Source organism: Chlamydotis macqueenii, chromosome 3 (genome assembly GCF_036417535.1).
Source record: "Chlamydotis macqueenii isolate bChlMac1 chromosome 3, bChlMac1.mat, whole genome shotgun sequence".
Lineage (NCBI taxonomy): Eukaryota > Metazoa > Chordata > Aves > Otidiformes > Otididae > Chlamydotis > Chlamydotis macqueenii.
The window spans coordinates 78,302,646-78,322,298 of NC_141558.1; the positions used below are offsets into that span (position 1 = coordinate 78,302,646).

The 19,653-nt window shown below is 40.8% G+C and overlaps 1 protein-coding gene across 1 annotated transcript in view; it reads left to right on the forward strand.

The window, feature by feature from the left end:
* KCNH1 (potassium voltage-gated channel subfamily H member 1) overlaps positions 1 to 19,653 on the forward strand; it is a 189,468-nt gene that overhangs the window by 127,666 nt on the left and 42,149 nt on the right. The gene's annotated exons all lie outside the window — the stretch shown is intronic.

Genomic DNA, 19,653 nt, shown 5'->3' on the forward strand with positions numbered 1-19,653 from the left:
CTACCTACCACATTCCAAAATGGGGTGTGAACTTCAGTGTCTTGTGTCAGGGCACTTTGTGTGTGTATATATATATATATATATATATACACACACACACACACTCAGAGTTCAGTGATGTCTCCCTCAACTGAAGCGGGAGCACACAGTGGTAGGCTACTCTGAGTATACCCAGTGTCCCAAAACGCTGTCCATACAGGATTTGGAGTGGGAATAGCGCTCTTCACAAACAACTCTGCAGCTGGACTGAAGGGGTCTTAATTAACCACAGGTCCAAATCTATTGTCTCTCTATGCGGCTGTGAGACACTGTAATGCTTTCACCAGATTTTTATCAGAGGCTAAGTCTGTTAAATCAATTTTTAATTAGTACAGCATTATGAATGTGAAGACCTGACATCCAATTAAAGTAATATTTGAGTCTTGAATACTATGTGCTTTTGTTCCTGTATTCTTTTTTTTTGTCACCAGCCTCTGGGGTCTTTTCCAAATACAGAAAGGAAAATGGTCAACATGTGCCTTGTTCCAAGTCCTTGTGACTTTGGCAAACTCAGTCTCCACCAGATCCCCAGGATGTGTCCCCAGGAACCACGCAGCCAGCCAATGTGGCCTTTTCTTGCCATTCAGCTGTAGGTATTATGCTTTCATCTTAAAATTTCAGAGTATGTACTTCCACCATCCTGACAAACTTCACGCTTGGTCATTTCTCCCATATGCCCCGTACTTAATATACCACACAACAAAATTACTTTGTCATTCATTTACACAGCTGACATCAGAGGATCCAAGAAAATTTCTGCCAAAATAATTTTGTAACACATTGGATTATTTACTTTGTAAATTGCCACAAGCATTGTCTTTGTGTGAAAATGCTGAATTATGTTTCCCTTTTGGAAATGTTTTTTTTCCTTTATTAAAAAAAAACAAAACAAAACAAAAACCAAATTGCCAAAACTCACACAAAAACCTGGGGACAATGCCCTTTAAAAACAGCTAATAGTGTACCCAGGTTGACCAGAATAGATAAATCTGTGTCTCTAGTCTTCAAGGTTTGTCCTGGTTCTGGCTAGGATGGAGTTAATTTTCACCTGAGCTGGAACAGGAGCTGGAGCTGGTGGCACCTGTGGCTGGGACAGGTTACTCATTAGCCAACAGCTGGGATCATTTTCCCAAATTGGCCAAAGGGCCGTTCCACCCCATGGGTCATGGTGCTCAGGCTGTGAAGTGAGGATGGTGCTGAGGAGAGGCTCCTGCTACTTGGGAGGGAGCTGGGCATCAGGATCCACCATGAGCTGTTGTACTGTAAGTTACCGGCTTAAGCTTTTTCTGTTACTGTTTTTTTTGTTTGTTTTCCATCTCTGTTTTCTTTTCTTCTATTGTTCTCTTAAACTTTTTTTTTTTAACTTAGCCTATGAGTTTAGCCTTCTTTTCTTTACCAATTCTCCTCCTCATCCCACTGCGCGTGGGTGAGGGGAGTGAGTGAGAGACTGTCTAGCTTGGTCCCAAGTGGGGCTAAACTATGACAAAGGTTGATGTCTGCTTTTATACTGAAGTTTAATAATTCATGTAAATTCCGTAGTTCTTTTGCACTGTTGCAGAAGTGAAGCACGTTGCAGTCTTTCTCGAAGTAAGGGGATGGACAACTGGTTAATTGTTTTCCAAGTAACAGAAATATGTTGTTTATGGCCACTTATTATCTTGATTAATGAAAACAAAATTGCTGTTGACTTCCATTACATACTCGATAGATAGTTTAGGCTAGAGATAAAACACGAGGATGCTGTAACCTTTGCTCACGTTAAGATACAAAGTAATAGCAAGAGGATGAATATAGTGTTATCTCTAATAAATGGATATTGGCTTTGCTATTAGAACTGTGGTGTAGCCTAGAAACGTATTTATTAGCCTTTAATTTCCCTTGCCTGCATTTTTCAAATTGCTTGAGCGACAAGTCTTGTAGGAGTAAAAGTTGTATCGGGTAGTTCAATGGCTTACATGCTTTCAGTGATTTTTCTGTATCGTTTCCGAAACAGGAGATTTGCATTTAGTCCAATGACAAATTCATTGGAGTAAGTGGAAGAAGTAATAATAAGCTTTTATTTGGGATGTCATTTGGGAACAGTTCTATCTTTCAATATAAAAGCATTATGATAGTCTTTGTCAGTAACATTCAGAACTGTAATTTGCTTTTGACAATCAAGACAGTTCATAAATGACCTTCATCATTCATACCCAACCCATCGTGTGACACAGGTGCAGCCATGAAGGGAATTTGAAGAACTTGTAGCTTCTGGTTTGTAATGTATTTCAGAAATTTATGACAGTTTGTCTAAATTTGTTATTACTTTGTTATTTCTATGATATCTAGCATATTTGTTAGTGATATGAAGGCATAACTTAAAAAATACTGAGGGGGTGTTTCTTATTGTGCTCTTTGAAAAATCTGTCATTAAATATTGCATGTTGCTTGGTTCACCACACTTTCCAATCAGTAAGATTTTCCAAACTCCATCATTGTCACCACAGGGCTGTTCAGAAAAGGCATACTTTGTAGAATTGTAAGGCCCCTACTAGATTACTTTTAATAATATTGTCATTTTCTTACATGTTGGGGTTTCCTTACTGAACATTTTAAAGTATACAAGTGGAGTACTTAATCCAAAGATCTCATATGGAGTTTTATTTCTTTATAAGATATTAAATAATTTGTCCTCCTATGAAGGGAAGCTCACATCTAGAGGATTAAGTGACTTGCTGGATTGTAAAGTATCTCTCAGTGATGATGAGGAACAGAACCAGGATTTTCTAGCCATGTGCTCTACACAGTGTAGGAGAGCTTTGAAGATCTGCAGCATGTAGCATAGCACGTTAAATTATGCCGTGTGTAGTGGAAGAGCAGACTGATTTTGTGGTGCAGTCTTGTAAAGGTCCTTTGTCTGCTCTCTGAAGGACAAGCTACCCTATGAGTAATAAGTATTTAATAGTACATACGAAACATACTAAAGAAAAATAAGGACAAGGTTGCTAAGAGAGACTAGAAAAATGGTACTTGGAACACAAGCTTGTCCCTCTTCTCCTGGTGAATACTGCATGTACAAAGAGAGCCTCTCAGTAGATAAGCAAGTTAAACAGAGAAAGAGGCAGGAGAGAAAAGGAGTGGAGCATCTGGTATCTCTCCATGGAGATGAGTGGAAAAAACTGGGTGAATGGAGCAGCTGGTGGTGTGTGATCCACAAGGCTATAGGACAGCAGCAGGTGGTGGGGGACAGAGGCAGCTCATTCTCTTTCAATGTTTTCCTAAGCCAGGTGGACTTAATAAAAGCAATAAAGGGCAGCCTCAAATTGTCTTATTCACCAACTTTTCCCCTAGCTGCCCACCAAGAAAACCCTTCTGATTACACCATTTGACAGCCTGTTTGCCACCCTTTCCTGCAAACAGAAGTTGCAGTACAGCAACATCTACACTTTCATGATCCCTAAGGAATATTATTAAAGCAGCCAAGAGAAGGAGATGAAGAAGTCAGGAAGCACATTCTAGTGGTATTACTGCAGTTAAGGTCCTTTCTCAGCTATCTGGATGACCTAGTATCTGAGGTTGCTCTAGTACCCGAGTCTAACACTGCTGACGCAGTGCCTTCTAGAAAGTCTCACGTAATACCATGGTGATGCAGGCTGCATCATGTCTTAATACTACCACAAAGCATCCTAGAACAAGGGGTACCCAACATGCTGCTTCAAAAACTCTGTGGTTTGGATATGGAGCCCACCTCTCCCACTGGGCTGTGCCATGGTAATCATCAAAAGCAATCTTAATTGGTATTTCTGCATGGTAACCCAGGTGGTGGATGATTGATCCTGCTGCTCCTGCTCCTCCCATGTGAACATGAGTGACAAAGCTGTTTTAAGGACCAGAAGAGATGCAACACTAGCGTCCTGCAGCCCTCCCACCTTACAGAAACAACATGTGATCAAGCTGGAGGCTGCTGCTCCAGAGTTGCTGAATAAGTGCCGAATGTGGGTTTGTCAGACTACCCAGACTCGCTTAGCAACGGTGCGTGTGCCTGGGGTGTGCTGAGCCAGTCTTAGAGCACTTAGAGGTCAGTGGTGGCTGGCTTTTCAGATACTGACCCTGATGAGCGTAGGGAGGCACTTGAGGCGGGCTGACTTCTCAGAGATCTGGATCTCTCCCCATTACAGTTTCTTTCTCCAGTTCCCTCATCTTGCCTGAAGAGATGTTGCCACAGTTCTAATACGTCAGAGCTAGGCAAGACCCCTTTTGTAGGACTGCCTTGTGTTACAAGAGTTTGCATGGTGTGGACAAGCAGTGTTTGTATTAAAGACTGAATTGGCTTAGCTGCAAGGGATGGTAGTATCAGTGGCAGTAGGCGCCTTCTCGTGGATGCGCTGAGGACCAGCTAGAGCCTGCTGGAGACATCAGGCTGGGCAGCAGCAGAGATGACAACATTCATACTACAGCCTGATACCATCTTGCATATGCAGTACTCAGGAATGTTCTGAAAAGGCAGTGTGGCACTGAATATTGTTAATTTTACTGTAAGTGTCACTGTTAATGGATCTGGAAGAAAATAAGCTTTTTAAAAAGGATTACTGTTCTTCTGAGCTATTCAGAGGTCTCTAGCGCAAACTGTTCTGAAGCATAAACTATTGCTTTGAAATCCAGCACAATTCAGTGCAGGGTGTTTTGTCGTTCATGGAGCTGTACAACAAACTAATAGGAATAGTTCTCATGGCTGGGAGCCTCCTAAAATGGATCGGACATCAGTGGAGAACACTTCTGTTGAAGAACTTCCTGATCCTTCTTTAATCAGAGGTTTCTAGTCCCATTACTTTTGTACATGCTGATTCAACTCCTTGCATGGCCAGTAAGGCAAGAGTGAGCAGATAGTAGGGTAGTAGGGTGGGAAGAAGTGTTTTAATACAATAGTAATAAGCTAAAAAAAATAGCTTTGTAATGGGTGTAGTGTAAATATAGCTAATCTTTGTTGCTTTTTGGCCGTTGCTAGATCAGTGGCTCTCTTGTTTTCACATGCTTATGGTAGGGCGTTCTAATCATCGTTGCATTAGGAAGCTTCCCATCTTATTTTTTTAGAGTGTAGATACTGTAACTTGTACTTAGTGCAGAAAGAGAGTGAACAAGAAAAGATTTCAGAAAGACTTTCTTTAATAGCCATAATATTAATTGGTAAAGATTGTTTTGCAATACAAATGTTCTTTGTTTACTATTAAAAAGCTTCAATTGCCTTTAGACATCCTAAGTGATTTAGAGAAACAGACAAATGATTTAATTTTGATTTTGTTTTATACTCCAGTGAAGCAAACAACAGATTTGGAACAAGCTGCTTGCTAGACCTTGGAAATTAAACTGCTCTTTTTATTGGGCACTAGTAAAGCATCTCTGCTGTTCCTGATGGCAGACAAGCCTGAAATACATTGACTCATGCTTGTTAGGATTCCATCAAGCTTCTTTTATTTCCTTGATCATGATTCTAGTGCTGCTGCCCAGGCAGGAGCTCCTGCTTTGATTTCCCTTGAAACCTGTGCTTTCCAGAGAACCTCTCCACCTCTACAACCCGGAGTGAGTTACCTTGTGTACAAGGCTATGACTTGTCTCCAGAAAGCTGTTTAATGCAGAACGCTGAAGCTTTTTCTTACATCCTTTAAGTGGGAATCTGCATGTATGCCACATTAGGTGTGATGGGAGCAGGGGCTTTGGAAGACAACAATAGTCTAATTTTAACTTACAATCTAACTGTTTTGATAAGGCCGTTGTTGAAATCAATGTTTTGATTACTGAATGTGATACTTTGAAGCACTCTTGTTCATGTCCTTCTGGATCCTTAGTAAGTTTTCTCAGATCTTGAAGCCAATAGTCAGCAGCTTTTCACAGAAGTGGGGGAGCTCCAGGTGAGTGAACCACTAACCTTGGGTAACCGTGAGTGCTTCTTACCTGGCTTGCTGAATGCGCTCTAAGAGGAGACATTTAAAGGCAGACTTCTTGCTCATGTGACACTTTTTCAGGGTCTAAAAGTGCTATTAATAACGTGTTTTCACCTAATTAGTTTTAGTCCTTGTACCACTAAAATAGCAATAATATGTTTACTTTTTTTTTTTTCCTTTAACTTTAGTTCTGTTCAGGTTTACACAGGTTCTCATTCTGTCTTTATCACCTTGTTATCCCAGCATCTTCTGGTGAGGCATAAAACAAAAGCACTAACATCTGAACATCTGCCATGTATAGTTTATTCTTTCTCATCTCTTTTCCTTGGAGCAGGAAATGTGTGTTCAGTATACTGGTTTATTTTGGTAGGATTTCTTAGTTTGTCTGTGTTAAGGAAGGTGGAGTCTATGCGCCAAGAACAGCAAATGGCAATAGCTTCTTAAAAGCAAGGAGAGGTAGGGCTCCATCTAATATTATGCATAATTACACTTTCTTAATGAGATACATCTTGTGGGCAGTGTGGTTATTTTCCCTAGGAGTGAAGGGCTAAAAGGTCGTTTACTGGAATGACTTCTTTCTTTTAAAAGACAAACTATGTTTCCTCTCTTAAGTGTTTTGAGAGTGTTACAAATGACTCTGTAAAAGATCAGCAGACAACACAGTGGCAATCCAAGGGGTTTTCTTGTTTTATTTTAAGAAAAACATACAATAAAAGAATATTCCAATCTTGGTATTTCACATGACATGTTATTTGACATTTCTCTTGGTTTTATAAAATTTGAGTGAAATTCTAGACTCTGCTAGATCTAACGTATATCTTCGTATTAATGCTGCTTAAAAAAAAAACCCATGTATTTTCTAGCTTGAGAAAATTAATTATTCAATGGTCTCTTCAGTTACGGGTGAGAAAGGAAAACTGTTACTTGTTCCAAAGTTGCACAGTTTTTGAAGATGGAGTTGTCACAGCTGTTATATCTTGGTAATAACTGAGCACTACCTAAATCTGTGGGGCTTTTTGACTGATGTGCTTATAACTTCCCTCTTTTTTGCTCTGACTCACATCTTGGGTGTTAAATTGTGTAACCTGCCAACTGATTGCCTGCTATGAAAAATGTTGTAGCTGCAGGGATTATTATTAAGTCTGTCTAATAATTTTCATATTTTAGTGATCTATTTTTGGATCATTATGCAACCCACTACTCAGTGGAACTAGGCAGAAAGGGATAGAGCAGGATTGGGTGGTGGTAAACATAAATCATTTGGTGTGCTCAGCCGAGCAGCGGGGATCCTCTGGGCACAGGTGGTCTGTTTAAAGCGATCTTGCTTTGTAGCAAGATGCCATGATCTCCCCCAAAATACAAAGCCATTTCCTTCCACTTAAACATCTGGGGACAGGAGGGCTTTCAGCAACTGCTGTATAGCTACTGACAGGACTCTTGTGCTATCAGGGAGACATGCCCCTAAACAGAGAACACATGTATTTATGTTTGCACGTGTAGTCGGGAAGGATTTAAGTGCAATTCAAAACAATGTCAATTCATGCTGGAAACTGCATAGTAAATCACCATATGTTCCAGAGGAGATGCCAAACGAAGTCATGATCGCTTTATATGTGTGCAGCTGACTGGCAAGCATGAAGGCAGACTCATGATGGGGGGATGCCATCATATGCTTTTCTTCTGCTTTGCTATATCAGAGCATGATTAGAGCCCATCTGTTTCCCTTAGTGCTGGGGAAGAGTAGGAAAACATTCAGCCCAGAGTTTTGCTGCTGGAGCATATGCACCAGGAAAAAGGAAGCTAAACCCAAGGAGTGCTTTCAGATGTGTTTGTTTTCTGTTTCTTTTGAAGTGCAGAATTTTAAAAAATTGCTTTGAAATTCTCTTCATTCTGTGACTTGTACTGCTCTGGCTTTACATTTGTATTGTGACAGCCTGACGTTTGCTGGCTGTAGTTCGCAGACCAGGCATGTCTGGGAACAAACCTCAGCGCTACGTGCCAGTTAGGCTGGCTAATACAATTGAGGAGGGGGCAGTAAGCATCTCTGTTCTTTCTACCTGTGCCAGCACGCAGTATTTAATGCCCTAAGTGCAGGCGTAAGAGTGGTGGTGTTTGCTGACGCGTTTGGCAATCTGTTTGGTTTGCGTTTTTTCCAGGCTCTTTAAGGATACTTGAAATATCTGATAGAAAGTCATAGAAAAGAATAATGACGACTTCTTCCTTTTTTTTTTTTTTTAATTAAACCCATTTTATTTTAACTACCATAATTTAGCTTTCTTCAAACGAGATACCTCTGTGGAGTGAAGCTGCTGTCCAGCGATAACGTTGACTGCTGTGACACCTACTGGTCGAGCTGAGCTGAACAAGGGGAAGCCTGTGGGTACTGGCTCTTTCCTCTTCCTAATGGTAATCCCAGGGAATGAGTGCTCTTGGGGCAAACAGCAGGGCTGGTGTCTCTTGGAACGACTGACGCATCTTCTTTCAATACATCTCCCAGAACTTTGTGCATTAAGAAATTCAGATAATCACCTTTCTTTTTGCTTTTAACTTCTGTCCTTTCCATTCCTAGTAGCTCTTTAATCTTCACCCTCTTTGTTTCATCTGTCTTATCTTTATTCAAGTTTCTTTTTTATCATCCCTTAATAGTATTGGGAACTGCAAGGCAATCACTTTCAAGTCTTCTCTGAATTGCCTTCCTCCCCTAGAACAGTTCTTCTTCATTATCTGTGATCATTTCTTTGGTGCTGGAGTCCCATTATCATTCTTATTGCCCTGTTAGGCATTCGACTTTTCTGGGAAAGGTAAGGAGCCATTTGTGCAGCTCATTCCGTGCGATCTCATACCTAAGGAGATTTTGTGAGTATTGAGAAAAATAGAGCTTTTCTGTACATATAGAAATGTTAGTAATTCACAATAAAAAAAAAAAAAAAACAGCTTTGCATCTCCATTGAACAATGAAGAATGGATAACATTTGATAATTGTAGGAAAATTTTCTGTATGCTTTTTCAGAGGGATAATTTTTCTGCTGCAGTCTTCTAAAAATGCATTCTCTTGCGTGTGATTCTGGAGCATACCATTAATCCAAGAAGTTACACAGAAAGCTTCTCAGGTTGTTCTTCCTTTGAGAGACTACCTTTGAAAGACAATTTATATTCTAGAAGCTTGAGTAGCTTCAAGTAACTTAAAATTGCATGAGGTGACTTGACCTGTTCTGACAGTCCTCGGTGGCTGAGAGGGGGGAATTCCTGCTGTTTCCTCTTCCCTGTTTCTGGCTGCATACTTCTGTCACTTTTGTGCACAGCAACTCCAACACTGTTCAGACCCCATCTACAGGCCTGTTCAGTTCACTGACCTGGCAAAAAGAGAAAGAATGGATCTTGGGAACTCCAGTCTGATGAGCACCATTGGGTATCAGTAAGGAACAAGAGCTGTCTGGGAAGCAGGTGTAGGAAAGGAGCTGGAGTGGAAAGCAGGTTAGAGAGGTCTCCCCTTTTTTTGGCAGCAACAAGCTGTTAGATTCAACTGTTGCATGTGATTTTTCCCTAGGAAAAAAAAGTTTTGTCATCTCTTGCTGCCTTTTTCCTCTTCCTGGTCTGCCAGCTCTGTGTGGTCTTGCAGTGAACTGAGTCATACTATCATTTCTCTGTCCCTTTAATTTTCTCTGATTCTGGGCAGTTTCTTGCATTACATTTTTAGTGTAGGGTTTGCACCCTGTCTGGAACATCTAGCAGCATGATGAACGCATCTTCTCTCTCTTGTCTCTTGAGGGAGGCTTGAGTATTCTCACTTTTCACTAAATATTTACCCCTTTTTTTTTTTTTTTTTTTTTTTTTTTTTTTTTTTTTTTTTTTACGTGTGGTATTATTTTTATTAGAAAAGGCCAGGGAAAGAGCTATCAATTTCAAACTGAAGGTTGAAAGGTTTGTGAGTGTAATTCTTTTATTCGTGTTTCTGATCCTTAAGAGACCTTCACGTCTTGCACAAGTAGACTTTGCCTTTACAGTACAATGTGATTCCATACCAATGGATGGAAGATTTTACAAGGATTTTCCCCTACAACTTAAATGGTTTTAACAGACCCCTGGAAGTTATGGAGCTGAGGAGGAAGTGGGAAACTGAGAAAGATTTTACATTCCTTGGGAATTCAGTGAAAAGCTGAGGTTATGTATGCTACTGTCACAAAAGGTTATGGTACTGAGGATTTGCATTGGTGGTCTACAGTAATTAGAAATTGTGCATTGTATATCAATCTGTAGTCTAATTAAGAATGAATTGAGATGAGTTAAATAAGCTCAGTGTCGGAGAGGAAGGGATAGGATCTCTATCAGACAGCTGAGATGGTCAAAGTGTTGCTCATGGTACAGGCTACTCCTGAGCTGGTGAAATGATTTTGCTATGTCAGCCAGAATAAGCTTATTTTGTTTTTCAACTTGAAGAGATCTGTCTCAGAACACAAAATACACCAGTGATGGCTATTTACTTGTCTAACACTATTCTGACTCCAGACTTCATTTTAAAAAGTTAGTTTTGGGCAGCCATGAGTCTTACTGCAAGGTGCTGAAAAGTTCCTGCTTACCTGTCCCTTCGCTAAGGGCTGGAGCAGTGGCTGTGATGATGATATTTCATTATTTCAATTCAGTAACAGTAAAATGTCCTTAGCAAATTGAGACCCTCAGACTTGCCTGTTGCTGCCTGCAAGGAGCAGTCAGCATGTCAAAGATATTGATCTGAAGCAAAACAGGTGAAGGCAGAGGATGCATGATTCCTGTTGTAGTGATGGGGAATTAATCTCTGAAGGGTTGGAGGTTACAACAGAATTCAGTACCTGGTGGGATTTCCTAAGATTGTCAGGGTCCAGCTGCTCATAAAAGTCGCTTAGTTTTGTTAATAAATCTTATTCTATATCTTTCTTATTTTTGACCCCTTTACATTAAATGACTTGCCCAAGTTCACACAGGAAATCTGACAGACTTGGGAGCTAAACCTGGATGGCCAGATTTCTAGTCCAGGTCCTTAGGCGTTTTCTGCTGTGGCTTCTCTGTAAGCTAGACCCTGAAGAAGAGCCTGTCAGTCAACTGGTGCTTCCAGCAAGCTGTAATACCTCTTAGACTAGAAACCTACACAGTAAACCTGTATTTTGTAGCCGTTTTTGCTCAGTATTAGTGTGTCATTTAGTGACACATCACTAAAAACTGTCATTTGAAATCCTGAATTACAGAAATCTGAGTCTTATTTTAATCACAATCCTATGCTTAGCTGGAGAACCCTGCGTAGACATGACTGTCCTTGACTTAATTATGCACGTCCACAGTGCCTAATTTGTGGTGATGTCATTTATCTGATGGTAAAGTTTCAGAGAGTGAGGGACTGCAATTTAATTTCTCTGTTGCTTTGTGCTGTTGTGGCAGTTTGACTTTGGCCTCGAGATGTAGAGGGGGCACTGTGCCCTTTAGAGGTTTCTCTATGGGCTGGCTGGAAGTAGAGTCTCCTGCAAGATTTGGGTACAGCTCAGGCAGTGAGGTAGAATTCTGTCACGCTAAAAGAGCTCCAGGCAACACGGTTCTGCTGTCTCCAGTGCAGCCACTATATTAAAATACTTCTTATTTCTTTTGAATTCTTGCTGTGAGATGGAAAATTAATTACCTAGAGGAGAGGTGTCCAATCTGTGAACCTCCAAGGAGGGTTTCATTGGTGCCCTGGTGCCGTGCCCAGCTGTGGTAGTCTGTTTCCTGAGGGCCCCTCAGGAGCAGAGCAAGGGCTGGCTGGGTTTTCCCACAGTGAGCTTCCATTCACCGTCTTTCTCTGGGATGTGAAAGTACCTACAGCCTCATCTATGATAACAGGCTCAGATACAGCACGCAGGAATGTGCTACCATCCCTCATACCTTGGTGATTCTTCTCTCAGTCAGCTTGTTCACTGAACCACAGGCTGGTTGGGGGTGGAAGGGACCTCTGGAGGTCATCTTTTCAACCTCCCCATGCTCAAGCAGGGTCACCTAGAGCAGATTGGCCAGAACCTTTTCATTAATCCTTAGTGACAATGACAGCCTACAGCAAGTTCCCAAATTGTGTCCAAGAAGGGAGCAGCTGGGGACACAGACTGCAGAGGACACCCTTGCTGGCCACAGCCCGTTGCAGCTTCCCTTTTTCCTGGGGCGCTGACAGGACCCCGTGTCACGTGTGGCCCTCTCTGCCCTGAGAACGAGCTGTGAGACCCAGGCGGCTGATGAGATGGGGCTGCTCTGCAGGCATGCCTCCTGCTCACAGCGTGAGGAGGTAGAGGCAGCTTTTCCTCCTCACACCAAGTTGCCTTTCATGGCATTGTCTCTGCAGAGCTGCAATGAAGGGTTTGTCAGCACGCCTGCTAAATGTTTGCAATCAGTAAATGGTGGCTGTTAGGCTTACATGCGCCCCATGTACTCAACGTCACAGAGACCAAAAATAGAAATGTGATTTTCTTTCTAACCTTGTGCGTCAGTCTGAATAGTAAGAGGTTCTGTGCCTTAGTGTTGCGGTCTTCTTTTGCATTACTGTAAAGATATCTGATTGAATACTAAGTTTTACTTATTACATCAAAAATCACAGTGGGATGCTCCTGCAATCTTTTGTTATGCTGAGCCTCTTTTTTTTTTTTGTTGTTGTTGTTGTGCAAGTAACAGTCAGTTGTATACATTTTGTGCCTGTTGCAGCATCTTTCTGCTTTCCTCTCAGATCTTTATATGATGGCAATGCATTGCCTGTAACTAATGAAGTAAGGAAGGATTTTGATAAAGTCTGGGAGATTGCACGTAGATTTCAGGTCATATGTTTGCCTAGTAAGAATTAATAGATCTATAAACTGTTAAAGATAAGTAAATCATATCTCTTTGTGGCTTCTGCTCCTGTGCAGAAGGAGCAGGTTTGGAGTAAACTCCAGAGGGCTTGCAGGGACACATGCTGCCTACTTCCAGCTCTTGTCTGTGTTTTGTATCATCATATTAGAACTTCAAGATTACCGAACAACATGATAGGAGCCATTCTACATGTCAAGATAAAGTCTGTTAAGTCTAAATCCCTGATTTTGGGTTTCTTTCTCTTTCTTTCCTTACCGATGCTCTTTGGAATTTTTAATTTACACTATGGCTGAAACCAAAGTCTGTGTTTTTTATTACCTCTTTTTAAAAGTTTCTATCAAGTTCTTAGGAAATATGTACTCTTCCTTAAGTCCAAAGAATGTTATCAGTCTACTGAATTTCTGATGTTAAGCAAAGTAAATTGTGCCTGTACATAGTAAGTGTATATTTATATAGACAAATATACAAATAATTCTTTGCCCTAAAACAGTTAAAGATACACAAACTTGGACCTGATGGAAACCTGACTTACAGCATTGTAATTCAGGCTTGGTAGCAGAGGCAGCTCCAGGGTTAGTCTGTATTAATTTTTGCCCACAAGCGTTAGCAGGCGTGGCTTTGGTGCAGTTGTGCTCCAGAACTGTGCATGCAGTTCGCATCATTCAGTTTGTCCTGATAAATGAGAGTGCTTGTGCTTGCATTTTTACCAGCACATCTTTTAAGAATATATCTGCATGTTTTGCTTTCTAAACCACCTTCATTTTGCGGGGGATCCGGTTTTGCAAAGCCAGTGAAATTACTTGGTGAAAATAAAAGCGAGATCTCTGCTTTTCTATCAGTTATGTAAAACTGATACAGTGGTCCAGGATGGTGACTGTGGAATACACAGTTGTGTGGCTCTAGCTGGGTTGGTATCTTACAACAAATATTTACTCAACCTCCTGAAGAGCACGGGTGCAAGCATAAAGAGATTTCTCCTCTCTGATATTTCTCTTCACCAGGTGTCCATTGTTGGACATTTTCCAGCGGTACTGCCTAGGGGACAGCACAAGTGCAGGATGAAAATGTCACAGTACTTTTTGGAATAATTTCCTGGCACCCAGCCAATTAGGGGAAAGGATCAGAGGCAGTTTGTTGGAATTTCGTAACCCTCTGTGTGGTTTTTCTTCTACGACTTTGTCCTGCTACCTTTTGAATTTCCTTAAAGCTAAAATTAAAAAATTCATAAGGCCCATAACAAGAAGATCTGAAGGTTAGTAGCCAGCTGCCTGAGAAGAGCTGCCTTTCTTGTTTTGAACCTGCTAATATAATTTGATACCTCTTAATTCTTTTATCAGAAGAAAGGGTGAGCAACTGGTCCCCATCCTCTACTGCAACGCTAATGATTTTGTAGCTCCCTGTAGACTCCTTCACACTTTCCTTATTCTGCTCCTTCCCTCTCTTCTCTTCCTCTCCCCCACCCCCAAGGTAGATGAGAGACTACTTGTCATTCACCGCTTCATGCTGAATTTGACTAATAAAGCATGATGAGAAAAAACGATGATGCAAAATTGTTTCCACATTTTCAAAGTCAGGTGTTTCATTTCATAATGGTTTAATTTGGAGACACAAAACAATATAAGTAGAAGAAAACCCTTGAGAACAAAATGAAGCATTTTGCTTGACTGAAAGTAGATCTTTTGAGGATGTTTTCAGCAGCTTCCTTCCATGATAAAACAGCATTTTTTTAGTTTGTACATCTCAATGCAGAGAACAGGGTTGGTTTTGTTGGTTTGTTTTTTTTTTTTTTTTTTTTTTTTTTCTTCCTCTTTTTCTGGAGCATCGACTGTTCTCTCCCAGTCCTTTCTCTGGCTAGCAGCACTCCCAGCCCTCGAACAGACAGGGCCAGGTCTGACTGGCAGTGCTGGCTGACTCCACCCCAGCTGTGGGACACCATCTTCTAGCCAAAATTCAGGGTGTATGGGATTGTCCTGGTTTAGCCCCACTCAGCAGCTAAAATACCACACTGAAATAGCCAGAACCAGGACGGGGGTCTATATGGAAACAGGTTTCACTATGAAGTTGCTCTCCCTGCGGCCTTTATGCAGATCTCGGTACAAGAGCTTTTGGGTTTGCTGCTTCTGGTTTGGATTCGTACCTTTTCTGACTGATTTAACGGCTAACTAAGGGCTCAGGCTAATCACCAGTTTAACTCTTAAAGTTTGTCTGATTGCTTATTAGAAAGTTAAAAATAAAGCACAAAGATCCCTCAGCTTAAATCTTGTCTTTTTTAAAAAATTAATACTACAATACTACCAAAAACTACAGACAAACGTGGAGACAAGGCAATTTAGTCTTCTTAGGTACAAACTGTCAACTTGAGAAACCGCAAGTATGTCATCAGGCCCTTTGCTTAGCTTTAAACTCTTTTTATAGCTAACCTGCAGAATCATCAAAAGTTCTCTGTGGCTCTGCGGTATTAATTAACTCTGATAGATGGGTTTTATTGATAAATCTGAAATTCTATCCAGTTGAATACATTATTTGGCTCATACCTACTATGGCAGTGGTGTCCTTAGAGGCTGCCTGAACACTGAACACTGGCCAGATACATCTGATTTTGGGGTGATAAAATCTTTGATTGTCTGCTTGGAGATGTTTTGGACCCGGTTATCACAGAAACTGGGACATATCTGCAGCTCCTGCTGTGCCAGTTTTGAATCAGAAGTCTAAACTGGACTTGGTCAAAACAGAGGTCACTTTGGAAATGCTGACTGACTTTTCTCTGACTCAGTTTACAAACAGGTGAAATAGGAAAATGATGCCATCTGTTCCACAGCAAAGTAACTGTTCTGGGGCTTAATTATGTTTTAGATAGCAATAACAAACATAATGAGGGTAGTGATAATTTTTTAGTTAGTCTCTCTCAATGGACTTCATGCATATAGAACTTTCTGGAGCTACGTGGAGGCTGAACATTTGAGAAAATAATAGGAGGACTGACAATGAGTGATTTGTTAAGCTGTTATTGCTCAATTTTCTTTGTAATGGAGAAAATTGTGAGAAATGTGATTGAGAGAAAAATACTCTAGGTATGTTTAGGGGAATGGTTGTGTCCTACAGGTATATCAGTATACATCTCTAACTTGCATCTGGATGATTAGCACAAACCCTGGAAGGAGTAGAATGAAGACAAGTTACATTTTATCCTTTTACAGTTTCTTCATAAGAAGGACATGGACCAGTTGGAGAGGGTCCAGAGGAGGGCCACAAAGATGATCAGAGGGCTGGAGCACCTCTCCTATGAGGACAGGCCGAGAGAATCGGGACTGTTCAGCCTGGAGAAGAGGAGGCTCTGGGGAGACCTTATCGTGGTCTTCCAGTACCTAAAGGGAGCCTACAGGAAAGACAGGGATAGACTGTTCAGTAGGGCCTGTTGTGACAGGACCTAGTGGTAATGGTCTCAAAATAGAGGAAGGTAGACTTAGATTAGATATTAGGAAAATTTTTTTTACAATGAGGGTGGTGGAACGCTGGCACAGGTTGCCCAGAGAGGTGGTGGATGCCCCATCCCTGGAAACATTCAAGGCCAGGTTGGATGGGGCTCTGAGCAACCTGATCTGGTTGGAGATGTCCCTGCTCCATGCAGGGGGGTTGGACTAGATGACCTTTGAAGGTCCCCTCCAATGCAAACTACTCTGTGATTCTATGGCATGTAAAAAAGCTTAAAGTGGCAAGCCAGAGCCCCGCTGTTTCTTAAAAAAAAAAAGTGCTCAGCAAACTCTAGATCAGTTAGTGTAATAAAAATGGTGAGGCAAATCTGGAAATAGTGCTAGATGGGGGATACAGAGATGAAAATTGTATGCTTTTTTTATATGTAACTTGTCTATGGGCTGAACTTAAAGGTTGCTTTTAGTTGCTGGCATCTTGTTATTAGAAAGATGTAGGAAACAAACTGAAGGAAACTAGAAATTCAGTATCTGAGTTGGATGGAATGTGGCATATGATTAACTTCAAACATTTTCTTATAAAAACTAAAATTTTTCAGTCCAGTATGCATTAAAATACAAGTAGCAAACAGGAGTCAAGAAAGAAAAAAATCAATCGATGGAAAATGAGCAAAAAGAAGTTGCAGCTTTTAATGTTTTTTACTGTGGAGAAATGGCACAGAGCAGCAGAATGGTTGGTGTTTTATTCCAAGTACCACAAAACTGGAGAGATTACATGAGTCTTTGAATCGAGGAGAGTATTTTACAAACTGACAATATGCAGCATGGTAAATTGGTTAGATGGGTAAGAGGCTACAAACCCAGATAACTCCAAATTATATTTTGTCTCCCTTTCAAAAAGCAAGGGAGTTAAATTTCTGTTCTTGTAACCCAAGAGGAAAAAAAAAAGGTACAAGTACATGAATGTGCATGTTCATGACAGGCTGTTCCTGTGTCTGAGTGTTCAGTGGGTTCGGCTTAGACGCCAGCTGTATTTTGGAGGCTCTGGCCCAGCCTGCTGTGCCCTGACCTTGCTCTTCTGCAGGAGGAAAAGAGATGGAAGGGGCTGCCTGGTGTTGCGGTGTGCGGGAAGGGGTTGATGTGTTTGGATGTCAGTGTGCTTTGGAGCTGAGTGCAGGGTCTCGCAGGTCTATCTCTATCTTCTACTCTCCTCCCCGGAGGCAACATGGTTTCTGGGTTTGAGCCCCAGTAGACTGGGTTGAGCTGTGGAGGAAGGGGAGTAAATGGTGCTGCAGGGCTGGGCCAGGCTCAGCCTCCTTTACTTCTGCAAAGTAATGCCTTGCTCTGTTAAAGAGAATGGAAATGTTTGCAGAGTAAGGTACCACTTACTACTAATAAAAGAGCCTGAGTCTAGTCTTATATTAATATTTATTTAACAGCACAGTGTTAAGTGAATAGTCCTGTAGAGGAGGGAAACTATTTATTTTTCACACAGTAGAGGCATTTTGAAAAACAAGAGATGGCAATGCAAAGCAGCTCAGAGGAGCGAGCGGCATGAAAGCTGGACGTGTGTGTAAGAAATTCTGGAAGAGAGTGCTGCTTTCAGCTCACTGGGTGGAAATTAAAAACAAATAATCTGTGTGTCAGCGGGATAGCAGAGAATAATTTTGGAGCCTGCTGTTGTTTTCAGACTTATGCTTTTATTAATTTACTTCTTGATTTTAAACCTAAAACAACTAGTACAACTGTAGGCCTAATAATACTTTACAGTAGTGCCTGGGATCTTTAAAAGAGTGAAAAGAGAAAGCGATATTGTACTCTGGTTTTGGATGACCAAGACCAGGCGTGACTGACCTTCAGTAATTGTTTTCTCAGCTCTCAATAGAAGGATGAAGTATCTGGGTGGGATGTGCAAGTAGGTAGGTCAAAGCAGAGACCTTGCTTTATATTTCAGAGGAATTTCTGATAGTCCTTCTTCCCTTCTGGAACATCTGTATTTCTCTTATTTTAAAATATTGGAATTGGATTTCCAGTTAAAAAGTATTTTCCCTCTTGCCTTGAAACTTTCATAACCGGTATTTTTTTTCATGGTATGGTTGAGACTGTATGGTTGATTTTGCCCATGAAGCAAATGTATGGAATCAGATCTGTTTGCTGTAGCTGAGGAAGGCTGATGAACTTCCTGAAAAGTACCTTTTAATCAAACCTTTTCTACTTTTTTTCATCATAAGGTGGGTTGCAGAGAATCCATTGGCTATAGGGGACAGCAGAGAGAGTGGGATGTTGCTTGCAGTAATTCAGAGAGTGTTCAGAAAAAAAAAAAGTAATGTGATCAAACTAAGCAAGCAACATTTGATGCACACACTAAATTTTGAAATGCTACTGCCTTGGAAAAGTCATCTTTCATGTGGTTGTGATTCAGCCCAGAGATGAGTTCCAAGGAGAAATGAGAAATAGAATCGCACATATTGGCTGGTAATTGTGTGAATAGCAACGAGTGGGAAGTTCAAAGCCAGCAGATTTCATCTATTGGGTTTCTCCCAGTTTGCTTTTTCACAAATAGCAATAGTGGCAAGGGACAGGCATTTTTGCTTGTTACTTTGTGGGGTCTGAATTGTTTCCTAGATGGACAGATGTTCCTCTGCAACATGCTAGATAATAAGATTTTCTGTGTGCCTTATTTCAGCGCAGATTCAAGAAGAAAAAAAATTCTACTTTTATTATTTTATGCAAATTATTTCTTGTAGCAAGAAGAATTTCAAGCACTATCTAGATCGTTACTGGTGGAATTAATTAGTTTATTAAAAAGTGTCACAAAAGAAATGTAAATCACAGTGCCTGTCTATTCTGGGCAGATCATTGAAGTATATAGTGTAAAAAAAAAAAAAAACAAAACACCACAAAAACCAAAGAAACAAACAAAAAACAAACACAAATCAAACCAAAGAAACAAAAACCTTCCCTTGGTTTAGAAATGGAGTATCTGGTTGGGCAGTTCTTTTCCTTTTTTATTTTTAACAACAAGATGGCAGCTGATGTAACTCATTTTGTATATGTGAAGACTGAAGTGGGAATATCAGAGCTCTATACCATTCAGAACTTTATTTGCAGAGAATTAAAATTATACCAAAGATGTGGATTTCGGTTGCCGTGGCATGGTGATGAAATATGTGAGATGGTCAATGTATATAAAATATTTGTTTCCTTGCTGCTGTTAAGCATTTTCTTATACGTGATGAATACCTTTACCCATGTTTCAAGTTTAAAACTCTCATTTGCTTTTGACACAGAAGTATGGTCAATAGTGATCATGCTTAGCAGCCATTTGGCTCTGCTTACCGCATGTATAGGAGCTACGTACGCTTCTGGCAGTTGATCCATGGTGGTAGCAGTGGAAAACTGTATGCTTCCCCTGGATCATGTGACCTGTGTGC